Below are 15,021 nucleotides of genomic sequence, written 5' to 3' on the forward strand. Positions count from 1 at the left end.
CAGGAGTAAAAGAAATGTCAACTCTTTATAGTAAAACATACTTTTTCTTCAGAGAAGTAAGCAAGTAGAAGCTTTCGCTATTTTGTGCAAAGTGAAGAACTCATGAAGAGTAAAGCAAAGCAACCTGAGGAAGTGTAAGAGTTTTACTGTCCGCTGAAAGTGACAGGGAAGAGGAACCAGAATACCCTGATTACTATTACCCTGGTCAACTCAAGCAGAAATACCAACTGGCAGCTCCTTGTCTGACAGTGACAGCTGGCTCAAGGACCAAACAGCGCCCCTATTTTTACAAGCAGGCGGTAGCAGAAAGTTTACTTTGCATTAACAAGAAATTAGGAGCGATTCTTCAGTCCCTATTCCACACACTATGATCTGAAAGAACAAACAAATGTATTGTACATATTTTATTTGAAAAGGGAGAAAAGACAGTAAACGTTAAGCTAAGCAAGATTATCAGCAAGAATCCAGAAATCTTGTTCTACCACATCTGCTTAAACAGTCAGAAATATATGCTACTAATTGCTCCACATATCTGTGGTTAAGTTCTTACTAACAGAACACAAGACTGACATCTTCTTCCTATTCTTTCCCCAAGATAGACATAATACTTGTAAAATGTTGCACTAAAACAAAACAAACAACAACACGAAGATAATTAAAAGCATTTCCAAAGATAATTCAAGCACACGTATTATAAGCACTGAGGTGACAAAGTTCTTACGTTAAACAAAAATCAAGGTAAATATTTCCTAGTATCAGGTATTTCCTCTTTTATCTATGCACTAAATGCACTTAAATTTAGCATATGAAGACACAAAATGCCAGCTCCTCACAGTGACAGATTTACTGATCCCAAACTTACACGTAAAAAAAAGGCTGAGTGAAAAAATAACAACTAATAGCAATTTTGGTAACGGCAAGATGTAAGGTACATTCTAAGTAGAAGTACTGCAGAATTTGTAAATCTTTGGGACAGACAGAATTTGTGAACCTAACACTAGCATTAGAGCAATTACTGAGGAACATCACTGCAAAGAAGCGGGAGAATGACCGTTGATCGTTCCTAATGCACAAGCTAGACGATATCGATGCATAAAAAGACATTCTGAGGGAAATTAAGAAAGATAATGGCAATAAGTGACTAGGACAAAAGATTTTGCATCCAAGCATTCTGCAGAAAATGGTGTATAAAGTAACTGAACCATTAGGTATTAATAACTATTAATAAACTTTTTCAAATCAATAACTAAGCTCCAAATACTTTTTCTATGCTCCTCAGTTCATAAAGCTTAATTGTAAATCCAATCTCTTCTGTAAGCAGAAACACACAAGTCTTGCCGAAAAAATAAAATCAAAAGCCAGGAGAAGAAAACCCATTTGAACTTATTTTCAAATGACTTTTTCTACAGCAGTACTCTAATTCATTCCATCGTTCTGGATGCAGCTATCTCTATATATGATACATGTTATGCATTATTTCTACAAAACAATTTATTTCTATTTTCTAGTACCTGTAAGAGAAGGCAAATCTAAGGCACAATATAGTATTTTGTAACTCTGCAAAATTCTCTCCTGAAGATCCCTCCTCGTCAAGTTATTCCGCAACATGAATCAGCTCTATACTCTATCAAGTTTTAAATGATCAAACGCTCATCACCAAGAGAAGCCATGACACGCATTCTAACTCAAGTGTTTTATTGGAATATTCAGTCACATAATCTCTGGCAGACGACGCTTTTTTGATTCACGCTTTCAAGATTCTTCTTTCCTAATATTTTTGAGCTAGTAAAACCTTATTTTTTTTTAAGATGAAGGCTCAGATTTTCAGCTTAATTTGCAGCTACACAAAAGCTGCAGTAACACATCAATTCATACGCCCACCTAACCAGGAGATGCAGGCAGTTTTGTAAACTATAGTTACAGTTTTCCCCAGTACTTCCACACTACCGGAATGAAGAGAGTCCCTTTAGTAAGCAGCCTGATAACAACATTATAAGGAAACAAACCTTCAAGATCAAGTTGACAAGAGAAGCATGCATGTTAGAATCTTACCAATTAGCAATTCTGCGCTAATTGGTTATATACACACAGTTTTACGTAAACACTGTCAATATACAATTCCACGTGCAATATAGCTAGCCCAGATGAAAGTACAAGATATGACACCAACCTCACCTAGTTTCTACAGCATAAGATCTGCTTGCACCTTGCTGCCACTAGAACTTCAGAGCAGAAAAGCTAACGCGCACTTGCTTCTGCACAGGGTCCCACGCTCCCTTCTGCAGCCTCAGCTTTTCGCGAGGCGATTTATTTCGTCACTGCAGAATTGGCTAACTTTACCCATAACTGAGTTAGCTGCGAGCAGGTGAAAAGTCACCTTAAAGCACTCCCGAGGTACATCTACATGGCAGCCCCAACGATAATCATGGATCACGCACAGAAACCTTGACCTAACCGTTAAGTTCAAGACCTCAGATGCTGCAGCAGATCAGGACATTGACTTAGCTTCTCAACAACATGCATGCTCCAAGGAACCTGAGCCATTAGAGCCACGACAAGAGAGGTGAAATTGCTGAATAACTCCGGTACAGACGAGCTTTATACAAAGCTGTTTGAATTTGTTTAAGTGTTTAAAGACTCTGAGAATCAAAGCTGTTACACATACTATGCTTGTACCAAAAAACTAAACTCCGACTCATCTGACTAGCAGTATTACAGGAAACTAGTGAGTAAAACGTGTCTTTTAAATATGGAGCTATACAAACTGCAAAGGTCTACCTGCTACTTCTCACTAAGATTCATGGGTTTTACGGAGAATGAAACACTGAAACCTAACAAGTCGTGGTTAAAATAATAATAATGATGGAGTGTAAAAGAAAAGTATGAAACAAGTGAACTGTAAAGGCGCCCTGCAGGCTCTCTGAAGGGTTATCAAAACAAATATAAAGGTTAGTCTAACATGGAAAAAAACACGGGAAAAAACGAACTACGGCTTACAGTATTAGCCTTATCTACTTTAGGTAAGAAAACACTTTGTTGGAGCTGGGTTTTATCCCAAAACTTCCCGCTACATCCCGCAGCAGCAGCAACTCCTACACGCCTTTTCATAAAGCAGATTTCGCCTCGCAAGATACCAGGCTGCAAGCGGCGTTACCCACAGCCGGCGAGACACAACCATTCGCTTATTTTGCCACCAACAGCTCGGCGAAGTATTTTATTTTTTAACCTCCCTGCGCGTCTGGGACACACCTCTGAGCACAGCCCCTCCTCCCACCCCCCAAGCAGCAGCATCACGTCCCGCACAGCCACCGCCGGCCCCACGTCCCCCAGACCCTCGCTTCCCCCCGGCCCCAAAGAGCCCGCTGGGGGCTCACGGAGCCGTTTGCACGCCCCGCTCGCCCTCGGGAGCTCCCGCAAGCCCCGGGGGGGGGCGAGGCTGAGAAGGAAGGGGGGGAGGAGGCAGGCGGGGGGGCACCGCTGGCCGCGGCGGGGCGCAGCCGAGGCGGTTCTGCCCCGGGCCGGGCGCTGCGAAGGGATCGGGCCGTCCCCCCCCCCCCGCTCCCCGCCTCCCTCTGAGGGGCCCTGAGGGGAGATGGGGGGGGGGGGGGGGGGGGGAAGGGGCGCGCGCGCCGTTGGCGCCAACGGCCCCTCACGGGCGGGAAGGGCCCTGAGGGGAGGGGGGGAGGGGGTGGGGGAGGGGAGGGCCGGGTCCCGTCCCGCACTCACCGCTGAGGCGCGGAGCTGCGCGGAGCCCCCCCTTCTCCGCGGGGCCTCGGGGCGGGGGGGGAGGCGGCTCCGCCCGGGGAGCGCCGCCAAGCCGTGAGGGGGGGGGGATGGGGGGGGCGCGGAGGGGGAGAAGAGAAAGAGGAGAGCGAGCTGCGGAGAGCGGGCCGCCCCCTCCCCCCCGCCGCCGGGACACGGAAAAAAAAAAAAGGGAAAAAAAAAGAAAAAAAAAAAACTTTCCTCGCCGCCGTCTCCCTCCCCCGAGGAGCACGAACCCAAACACACCGGGACACGCCCCCGCGCCGCCCCTCGCGCCGCCCATTGGACGGCGCCCCGCCGACCCCCGCGCTGATTGGCCGCCCCGCCTGCCCGTCTTCCCCCTCCGCTCCCCTTTCCGCAATCGCACGCTCTCCATTGGGGAGAGCCCCGAGGATCTCCCCGCCCATTAGCCGCGGCACACGTCCATCAAGATGAACGCCCGCCCCCCTCCTCCTCTCATTGGCTAGCCTCATCACTACCACCTCCCTGATTGGCTGCCCTCGGTGCCTGTCACATATTGACATTGCGGGCTCCCGCCCCCTCTCGCACCTCGCCAGTTGGCCGCGAGATCGGCCCCTTAAACGGGGCTCCCGCCCGCCCGCCCCTGCTTGCCCCGCCCTCCCGCGCTTCCGATTGGCTCGCGGCCTGCGCCCTCGCACGCCATTGGCCGAGGGAGGTGCCCGTCACGCCGCAGCGGTGCGGAGGCCCGCCCACCGAGCTGCGGCCCGCGGTGGCGGTGCTGGGGCCTGCCCCAGCCGAGGCGGGGGGGAGAGGCCGCGCCAGCCTGCCCCCTCCCCTCGCCCGCGGTCGGAGGGGGTGGCCGTGATGGGCATATGCGATAACGAGCGCGTCCGCGGCAACAACGCCACACTGCGCGGTCCGCAAACGACGTTTACCCAATGCCCCGCCCCTCCCTGCGCGGGCACGCCCTCCCGGCCGCAGCTATTGGTCGGGGAAAGTGTCAATCGTGCGGCTCGCCACGCTATTGGTGGAAGGCCTACGCCCCCGCAGCCAACTGGCGACCGCCCCCACTGTCACCCGCCGGATGACACAGCAGCCGCGTGCGGGAGGGGGGCGGGGAGACCGCCTAGCCGCCCGCTGATTGGCCGATCCAGCTGTCAATCCGCTCCTGGCCGCGCAGCGGGCGGGGCCGGGCCGCGTGAGGGTGCGCGGGCGGCGGGAGGGGCCCCACGTGGCCCGGGCGGTCGCGCACGTGACGGAGCCGCGAGGCGTCGGTGGTGGCCGTTGGGAGGGGCGGGGGAGGGGAGCGCGAGGCGCTGCGTCAGGGCGCGACATGGCGGCGCCTCCCGGGGGCTGCGGTCGCCGAATAAAGAGAATCACAGAGCCATCAGGGTTGGAAAAGACTTCCAGGATCACCTGCTCCAACCATCCCCCTACCACCAATGTCACCTGTTAAACCATGTCCCCAAGCATCACGTCCAACCTGTCCTTGAACACCCCCCCCAGGGACGGTGACTCCGCCACCTCCCTGGGCAACCCGTTCCAGTGCCTGACTGCTCTTTCTGAGCAGAAATGTCTCCTCATTTCCAACCTGAACCTCCCCTGGAGCAACCTGAGGCCGTTCCCTCTAGTCCTATCTCTAGTTATCTATGAGAAGAGGCCGATCCCCAGCTCCCCACACCTTCCTTTCAGGTGGTTGTAGAGAACAATGAGGTTTCCCCTGAGCCTCCCCTTCTCCAGACTAAACACCCCCAGTTCCCTCAGCTGCTCCTCACAGGACTTGTGTTCCAGGCCCTTCACCAGCTGTGCAGCCCTTACACAAACGAGTGGCATCCTTCCCTGGACCAACGTCCGTGCCGATCGGCATGTCTCAGTCTCCGGTAGTTCTGCAGACTGCTGTTACCTTAATGGCTGTCACGTCCTGACCTCATCCAGGGCTGCGTGCCAGTGCAGTGTTTTCACTTGGTCCCCTCTGAGAATCCTGTTCAACAATCTGGTCAACAGAATATCGGAGCAGCCGAAAATACAGTTTTGGTGCTGAGCCGCCAACTAGAGAGAAGTGGTGAGCCCGTCATGTTACCGAACTGCTCTACGGATGTTGAGTGGAGAACACAGCCTGCCTTGGAAAACACGTAGAGCCCTTCACAGCCCAGTTAGTCCTCGCAGGAGGGACAGCGGCGAGCAAGCAAAGCAATGCGTACTGCTGGCATGGAGAGCAGACCAGGTCCACGTGAACTCTGGCCACGCAAGTCAGTAAACAGCGATGAATCTTTTGATGGCTTCCCCAGTCAGTAACGGCAGTTGGTTTTTTACATTGATGGATGGGGAAAAGAGACCCTTTTATACAAAGAAGCCTTTATACTGGCATCTTCTGTATGTTTATACTGTATATATAACTATGCTATATAACTGTGGTGCTTTAAGGAATGCAAAAGTCACTATATAAATCAATATGAAATAATGGTATAAATTGGGGGTGCAGATCTTGTCTGTTCCTCAGTGTTTAGTCACAGAGCAGGAACTGTCCGTATCCTGTGTTCCCACATTCATTTTTTTGGTGTGAGCAGAAGGCACTAAAACACCAAGGCTACAGGTTGCAGGTGTTGGAGAGGAGGATATGTCCAAGGTACTGACCTTGTTTTTGCCATAAGTGAAATATCATTTTACTGTTTAGATTCCCTTTCCTCTTATAGGTTTTCTTTTGCAGTTTTTTTTTTTTTTTTTTCCTATCACATGTTTTGCTCAGGGCTTTGTAGCGTGCACAGCAGGACGTGGAAAGCAACGTGAAGCGATGTGATTTATTTTGCACAAACCTAGGAAACCAGAAACTTTCATTTCAGTGGAGGAAAAGATACCCCGTTGCATTGCCCCTGTTGTTTCACATTACAGAACACATGTGAACTGTAGAAAGCAAGCAGATTTTGTTGGTTTCTCTGAGCATATAGTGGATGGCTCAGAAGGTCCCACCTAGGTTCACCTGTGGATTTGGGGGAATCACAGCTCCTGGGCTAGTTTCTGGCTCTCATAAAGTCCTAACACATAATCAACAAAATAGTTCTTGCTATTTTTTTCTCATCTACCCAATCACCACTTCTGTCCAAAAATGGGACCGAGTTGGCTAGTGAAACTGCATTTTTTCATCCACTGGATGTCAGTATTACACTACCACTGTGGTGCATTGCCAGGTGCTGGGAAAGCTTGGGCTGCTTTGGGGTGAGGACTTCTGGAAGAGCTTTCCTCTGTGGGGGGTGAGTGATGTGAAAGACCATGGAAGCACAGGGGAATGTGCTCACTGCAGTACGTGGACACGCTTCCTTCGGCTTCTGCAGAAGCAGGCTGGGACCCTGCCTGCAAACCTCGTAAGGTGTAAAACCTCATAGTGAGCGTGCCCCGAGGCAGATGTTGGGGTCAATTCCACAACATTTTGACTATTAAGACCTCTCCTCCTTATGCTGTGAAAAGGCCTTTTCTTTTTTTAAATTAAATTTACTTGTGATATCAGAGACAAATAATACTGCATCTGACAGAGATCCCCTATGGGAACAGGCTCTATGAAGGGATTCTCCAAACAAACAAGAACAAGAGTGCTGCCTGCTTGGGACAATTCTGAGTGCACGAAAGGGGACAAAACACTAAAAGTAACCTCGATATTTTGAGTTGGAAGTCTTTTTTTTTTTTTTTTTTTTTTTTTATCTGTCACTGATTTATTATTTCCAACCTCTTTTTTATAGGATTGCTAGCGTTTTTTAAATTAATGCACCGGAATGAACTCTGGCTAGTCAGTCTCTAAAAGCTATTGATACTGAAAAATACTCTTTGCTAACTGTGTTTTTCTTTTTCTGCTTCAGGTCTTTTAAGCAGCAGGTATTTAGTGGTCACAGAAAGTATCTGTTCAGTTACCTGTGTTGCGAGTAGAGGCAGGTTACCTTTAGGGAAGCCACAGTAAACCATATGCTGCTGCTCTTTATTGTACGTTACATTTAAGTGTTTTTGAATGAAATGCAGCATTTAACATACGATATAATGCTGTACTTTAGCCATGACTGAAATGCAGCCAGCACTGGAAAAGAAGATGGCTGTTGTTAAAAAGATGATTCGTGAAAAAGTAATAAAAGAATTTATGTTCTCTTGTTATATATGAAGACAGGCTGATTAGGTTATTCTCTTGCTTATTTTTTTCCTTGGAAGCTGCATTTTTCTCTATCCTTTTCCTAGAAGACTTTAGTGAAGATTCAGCAGGCATATGACATCAAAGTACCAAAGGAATAAAACAAATATTTGGAAACATTTGGATGCTGTTTAAAACACCGATTATCCTTATTTAAAAGTATTTATCCTAATAATTACTTTCAGAAGAGATATTTGCTAAGGATTCAGCATTTCCTTTTACTTCAACTGGATAGCGAGAGTATTTCTCAACCATTCTTGTGCATCCTTCACATAGATTTTCAGGGAGCAAGCAAGAGAGGGAGGAAGTAAGGCTTCGTATGCCTGGGAGCTATAAAAATGGGGATAGGAAAAAAGGATTTGTATTTAAAACAGAGAAGATTTCAACCCAATTATTTTTTTTTTCCTTTCTAGGTCAGCTATAAAAGCAAAGAACAAACATAAAGGAGCAATGTAAGGAAAAAGAGAAGTAATGAATACTAGAATTAAATGAAATAGTAGGAGGAAATTAGGGAGATAACGTCAAATATAATTTTCAAATTTGTACATTGGTCAGGTGATTACCACTAACATTCCTGCTTTGCAAAAATAGATTAAAAACGTATCTTTAATGACTGCTAGCATTCAAGATCTGAGCTTCAAGTCTCAGTCAGACATGTCTACATCTGTAACTGTTCTCAGCATAATAAGCTTATTTTGACATGACTTATTTTTACGTGCCATACCCACGAAAGAAACGCAGTTGCAATAGTAATGAGCAATTTATGTATGTCTTGGGCAAAACGCTTAGCAGAAGTTTTGACTTGTGCTGCTGTGCTCACATAACACTGTTGGAAGGAAAAAGGGAAAAGAGAAGGTCGTCAGCCCACAGCTAAAGGGAAAATGTTACCAATATGATGGCAGCTGTTCTTAAATGGAGAACAATTTATAATAGTATTTTGTTTTGTTTTTTCCTGGAGGCAAAATTAAAACAATGCTTCATTAACATTATTTGAAGCTATTTTAAATATTGCAATTTTTGGCAAGACAATGTTAACATGTGGGATTTTTTTAATGGAAAAAAGGCAATTAGGAAAATGTTTTGAATGATATTGTATTATTTTACCCCCCCTTTTTTTTTTACCCACTTTTTTACTGTGTTGGCAGAGGAAGATGCCTGCTTTGTGCTTTCAGTGCTGAAAACAAACCAGCGTGCATATATGAATTATTGGCTAGGACTGGAGCAGTTATGCTGAGGCTAGAGGTCAAGCAGCTCTTCAGGCGAGGTTTTATTTACCTTTTAACCTCCCCATTCCAGCAACTTGGTCAGAGGCACGATTCTCAACACCAGTAGAAGCCTGCGCACAACAGTTTTGAGTCACCTTTCACTGAACCTAAATAAAAACTAAAGCATAGGTATGCAAAAGCAATTACAGTATTTTATTGTCTCAGCTCCACCTTCATCATGAGGACAGCGTTAGAATTTTACATCGAGACACAGGGTAACTGCTACGGGCACTCTCTCCTTCCGTTTGCCAAGGTTGAAGTGTACACTGGAGTTTTCATTGCTCCCAGGGTAGCCACACTTTCATGTGCAATGTTCATTTATGTACGAATTTGTCACCCAGCCCCATCACAACAGAAGAATCGGGCTTGGAAGAAAGAAAAGGGCTGGGGCACAAACCTGCCAGCTTCTTCCCTATTGCACGAGAACTGTGGGTACGTGTGTACCCATGCACGAGGGGAATAAGGAAGCTGTGCACATCTGGTAACACCACACATGTAGGACCAATATTGATGCTGGGGAAAGCTCCTATCTGTCTTTCGATTTCAAGCTCTTACTAGGACAGCAGGAACACATGGTTGTTTTTTTGTTTGTTTGGTTTTGTTTTGTTTATTAATTATTATTTTTTGCTGGAAGTTTTGGCTCTATAGTAATTTAATACGGTTGGTTTCTACAGCTTTGCTGTGGTTCTAATTAATTGGGTACGCTGTTTAATTTTTTATTTTAGCTCAAGCTTTTCCCCTCATATTCAAAAGGGCTCCCTTTGTGCTTTATTACTAATGAGATCAAAGCAAGCAGAATGGCTGCCATTTCTCCTTAGTCTGGGGAAGTGAGGCTGTCCTTAGTAAAAAGGCACGCCACTGTCCGCACTTGTCAGCGGGACTGAAAGCAGTCCCACAGGCAAAGCAGCTGCTCTTCTTTGGTCTGGTGAGCTGGACACAGGCAGCGAGCAGGAAGAATGCTCTGCGAGAAGAACATGTGAGAAAACAAGGAGTGGGGTCTGGCAAACGGGGTGAAGAGTGACTGGTGGATGGAGACGGGAGCGGGCAGACTGAAGGGCAGAAAATCTGGGCTGGGGGGGGGGAAATCCAGTTTCCTTTTCTGATATGGAAAATCCCCCAGCCCAAGAGAAAAAGGAAGAAAAACAAACAACAGTTGCCATCAGTTTTGATCAGGGAGTTAGAGCTATGGTTTGACTGTTTAAACTCTCCACGCTTTGGATGGTGGCTGTATTATTCTCCCTTCACAGACTTCCTTTCCTCCCCAGTGTTTCCAAAACTGGTGTTTGATGGGGAAAGCATAACACATTTTTATTTAAAACCAACCGACTTGAGTGTATAACAGGACTGCTAACTGCCCCTTGCAAAGAGGCCAAAGTCAATCATGGCAGAACCTGAGGACAAAGTGAAAATTATTCAGGAAGGGAGTGCTCTAAGTAAGAAAGCTGGAGTAGGAAAACAGCTGAAAGACAGTATAAAACTGGGATCAATAATAATAAAGGTTACTGAAAATCTCCGTACAAGGAAGGAGGATGATGGTGAGAAAAACGTGGGGAAGATGTTATGTGCCAAGGAGTGGGAAGCTACATGGGAGGTTTCTTGGATCCAGGGCTGCACGCAGAGGGGTGTAATTTGTCCCTCACATGCAAGTGCACGTGTGCACACAAGCACACGCAGCCTTATTCCTTGGCTCTCATCAGCCACAGTCTCCTCCTCGCTCTTGCATCACCCCTGATCAGCTGCAGGGAGTCCCTAGCAAAGCTCCTGCAGAGAGCTGTGGAGCGGGGCTGGACGGTGACAATGGGCTGAGAGTACCAGCAGGAAGAGCTGCGAGGGAAGACGGACCAGCAGCAGCCGTTCCCATGACTTTGCCTCCAGCAGTTGCTGGAACAAAGAGCAGTGAAGCTGGGTGGGCCAAGCTGTTTCTTCTTTACTGCTCGAATCTGAATGCTTGCAAACCCCATGACTCACTCGCTGTCCCAGCTCGTCTTCTGCAATGGTTGGCAGCAAAGTCAAACCCAGGTTCACGAGCATAGCTTTGTGTGTCACCTTCCCAAGGCAAACCTGCCAGAAGCTTCCCTGTGGCTGATCTGCTGCTGGGAGCTCAGGGTGGGGCTGTGTGGGCAAAGCCCTCAGGCCAGCTCCTGGGAACAATTATAAGACCTCTTGGTAGCAGAGAAGATCTCTTCGGAGCCACCGATTAATCTCATGCAGGCAGAAACGGAGGAAGACTCATTTGCTCAGGGCTCAAGAAGCATTTGAGCTACTACTTTTTGCATGGGGAAGGAAGGATGGTCAGGATTCTAGTGGATTTCATCACGTACAGACAGCCCTTCTCAAAACGTCAGGTTCTTTCCCTCTCACTTGGGAAAAAGCAAGCAAAAACCCCAGAGCTTTCCCACTAATCCTGCACTAAAGCTACTCCCAGATAGCTAGGAGAAAGTCAACAGTTTGATGGGGTTTTCTTTTTCCCCCTGAAAGAAGAGAGCAAGATGTTCTTCCATTATTGTTGTTCTGGATTCAAGGACCTTGCTAAAGGAAATGTGTTCCCTCTGAAAAGCCCTCAGCAGCTCAGTTCTGGTCTGTTTGCTTCCACTGCTTGGACCGCACTGGCTTGCTGCTGGGTTGCTTATTGTCACTCAGACCCTTACAGAGTCCGAACCAGCCCTGGCAGCTCTCCTAACTTATGGTCCTGCTTCCACCAGCTATCCAGAGCACAAAGAGCAAAGAAAATACATATTTAAGCTGCTCTTCCAAGACATTCCAGACCAGGGCTGTGTTCAGGAAGAAAGCTGTGTTTATCAAGAGAGCCCAACTCCTCCAGAGGACCTTCTGTCGCGGCAAGAGCTTTTGCAGCAACATTCAATGCCAAGATGCTGCGGCGTTTGCAAGGGTTTCCTCAAGTTAGCAGCACTGCTGTGCAGGGGTGAATTCCCCCTTACTTATACCAAGCGCTACTTACACGGAAAGTTTTGAAACAAGATGGAGCCTGCCTGAAACAACGCCCTCCTTTTGGCTGCAGGGTACAGCATCTGTAGCTGGCGCCTGTGCTCGTCTGTCTCTGCCTTTGTTCTCGTGAGCCTGTCTCCTTGGATGCAAAAAGGAAGCTGTTGGTCATACTGTGCTGTCAGTAACTCCAGCGTAAATCCAGCATAACCCCACTGGGCGAAGTAAAATTAATCTGGATTTGCAAAGTATAACTTTGGCTCTGTAGCTGAATTTAACATGCTTAAAAGTGGTTTGGAAATTGGTGAGAAACCAGTAGAGACTGCCCCAACTTTTCCTTCCAGAAAAGTTTTGATTTATTGAAATGCTGTAGTCATAAATACAGAACAAAGGAAGTGAATATATTACAGTGTCCTCATTGTGAAAGGGCAATGGCAGATGCTTTGATAAACCAGCAGGCAGGTCATTATTTCAGCGCAGTGCCTGTCAGGACTTTTTACCTATCGTACCTCTCCAAAAAGTTATTTTTCTTTAAAAAACTTCCTTCCTCTGAGATTTATTAGACTGTGAAGGAGAACCTCAAACAAGTAGTAGAATAATTTACCAAGGAAAGGTATGCTGGTGAGCTGCTCATTGTGCTGGGGCAATGGCCCAGACGACCTAATGGCCTTTTCCATTTCTAATGTCTATGATTACCACAGTTATACCTCAGGATACTAAACAGAGCCATTTTCTTCCTTTCAGTGGCAGCAAAATGTCACTAATGGCCATGCTAAATCAGAGCAACTGATCCTTCTGCAGATGTGTTGTGCACTTAGCGAGACAGCTATAAATGATCCCACTTTGTTTAGATTTGCTATTTTCCGTTTCTGTAGTGCAAGTGCTCTGCACAAGAAGACTGCCAGCCAAGGGAAAGAATTTCTGGTAGGAGATTAAGGATAACTAAGGAAATGGTTGCGTGACCTATAAAGAGAGGATCATAAATATTGCAACAATAAAACCAATAGCTCTTTCAAAGTTTAAATAGCTTTTCTTTTCAAACACTTGAAGTAAATGCCCTTTTCCCAAGGTTGTGTAGCATCTGCACCTTGGGATTTCACATGGTTTCACCAAATATATTGTAATTTCTCAGGGAGCTAGCTTTTCCTTTTAATTATTTTTCTTTGTACAAGCGTCCTCTCCAGAGAAGTTGGAGCCCAGCTACCTGGAAGCGCCTTACTGCTTTCTTTACTGCTGAAGTTTCAGAGAAGCCAGAGCATAATAAGATAAAATAGCCCCTGCATTTCTTAGGCACAACACCCACCAAACAATGCAAGAAGAGGCAAGTACAAGTATGGTTCTGCCTTTTATCACCAAGCAGCAGCGCTTACGCTTTTTCTTATGTCCTAGGAGAAACCTCAGAAACAAGGAGAAACAGAAACAAGAAAAGGGTCTGCCCACATAAATACTCAGGTTAAAAAAAAAAAAAAGTATTCTTCACAGTCCCAACTGTGCAAAACCCCAGACCTGGGCTGCTGCCACTCTGCAGATAAAGACAACCGACATTCCTATCCCACGCGCCCTGTTGACATGGCCTTTGTTTTCCCTGTGTGGTGTAGGATCCAGCTCTGAAGCAAACAATCTGCTCTTGCACACAGTTTTTTCTCCATACTCCATCCTACCCTTAGTCTGTAGCCAGTTGAGAGGAAGCACAGACTGATGTGTTCCACAAGGACGCACATCTTGCAGAAGCGTTCCTGCTCCTTTGTCACCCCATGATCTTTTGTTCATTTAACTGTTATGTTTAGACCTTGGTTTGGGAGTACTCCTTTGGCACAATGCCTTCCACAGGACAAAGGGTAGAGAGCCTTGATGTTAGTGCTCCATCCCGAGTATTGGTCCGATTGCAGAAAGCAATATCCTTTCTGGGACAGCCACTCCAGTTTGGCAGTCAAATAGCCAGTGTTCATTCAGCCCACAGCGGGCATGTGCCAAAACCACCCCAAAACCCATACAAAATGCTACTTAGTCCACACTCTACTGGTGCAACATACTTCTCTCACTTGCACAATTGGAATAAAGCTCACTATTCAGTAGAAGCTTTTTTACTTTAAAAAAAGTAAAAATGCAAAAACTCCTGGAATACTTTTCTCTCTGTGAGTACTGACTGCATCCTTGACCTGCTGTCCCTGACCCTTCCCCATGCTACTATATGCATTTGCATTAAAATCAGCTCTCATTTTTATGTTCTAGGCTTCAGGCCCACTGCAAAGGCTACATTCCTCACTATTCAAACATTTTAGTTTGCTTTCGTGCTCCACCAGCTTTCCTGCACAAATTCTGTTGTTTGTGTTTTCCTGGTTATGTGCAATTTCACACATCCACTGTCTATAAAATCATGTCTTTCAGCATCTAGAAGTTGCCTGTCTCTGTTTCGGGTAGAAAGCAGCAGAAGGGCTGTTTTATGCTTACAGCTCTCCTACAAGGTGACACGTCTAATATTTTAGAAAAAGAAAACAAAACCTGACAAGTCGGATGAAAAGGCAGGAGCTGATATCGCAACCATGCAGACAGAAAAGGGAGAGAGAATCAGGATTAGAAACATCTCCAAAACCTGAGACATTGGCAAATTATGTAATAAATTTAGGAAACAACAGCAACTCTGCCCTACGTTCCTGTGCAGATGCTTCTCAGCTACTCTCCCTTACTTCCCTATCTTGCTGAAAAAGCACAGCAAAATTGCCCACATCATGAGTGAGACTGGAGTAGCTGAAATGCTGCATGTTACTTCGTGGTTTTCTGCACCCTCACTCCCCAAGTACTCATGCCCAGGCTTGCAGCAAAGATCAGAAATAGGTGTTGTGCGAAGAGGTAGCTAAACATCTCCCAGGCTTGCTACATCTATGGAAGTCTGACAGTTTCATCTACATCCATAGGTTTCTC

The 15,021-nt window shown here is 46.5% G+C and overlaps 1 long non-coding RNA gene across 1 annotated transcript in view; it reads right to left on the minus strand.

The window, feature by feature from the left end:
* LOC121071014 overlaps positions 1-4,306 on the minus strand; it is a 42,709-nt gene extending 38,403 nt beyond the window's left edge. Inside the window, exon 1 of the long non-coding RNA XR_005820336.1 lies at positions 3,727-4,306. This is a non-coding gene — a long non-coding RNA (uncharacterized LOC121071014). The remainder of the gene's footprint in view (positions 1-3,726) is intronic.
* Between the last annotated feature and the right edge of the window lie 10,715 nt (positions 4,307-15,021).

Source organism: Cygnus olor, chromosome 1, assembly GCF_009769625.2.
Source record: "Cygnus olor isolate bCygOlo1 chromosome 1, bCygOlo1.pri.v2, whole genome shotgun sequence".
Classification (NCBI taxonomy): Eukaryota; Metazoa; Chordata; class Aves; order Anseriformes; family Anatidae; genus Cygnus; species Cygnus olor.